Source organism: Penaeus monodon, chromosome 28, assembly GCF_015228065.2.
Source record: "Penaeus monodon isolate SGIC_2016 chromosome 28, NSTDA_Pmon_1, whole genome shotgun sequence".
Lineage (NCBI taxonomy): Eukaryota > Metazoa > Arthropoda > Malacostraca > Decapoda > Penaeidae > Penaeus > Penaeus monodon.
In genome coordinates this window covers 22,143,244-22,143,490 of record NC_051413.1, presented here as the reverse complement: position 1 = coordinate 22,143,490, position 247 = coordinate 22,143,244, and the positions used below count along the sequence as shown (strand labels likewise).

General features: G+C 25.9%; 1 pseudogene; it reads right to left on the bottom strand.

Annotated features, from left to right (window-relative positions):
* Positions 1–247, bottom strand: part of LOC119591096 — a 65,136-nt pseudogene that overhangs the window by 63,299 nt on the left and 1,590 nt on the right.

Sequence of the window (247 nt, the reverse complement as noted above, 5' to 3'; positions counted from 1 at the left end):
AGAGAGAGAGAGTGAATATGGATTTCTAGCAAATATATTCTCAGTAGATAAATCACTAAACTAAGATTATGTCTACCTTGATTTTTCTTGCAATAAATGAAAGAAAAGGAAAACACACTCACAAAAATATGAAAAAATAATGCAAAACTACGACGCATAAAAATGCAATTATGCAAGGATTTCTTTTGGATAATTTGAATAATTTATATATTCATTATAACTGTTTTCATGTTTGTTTTCATTTCTT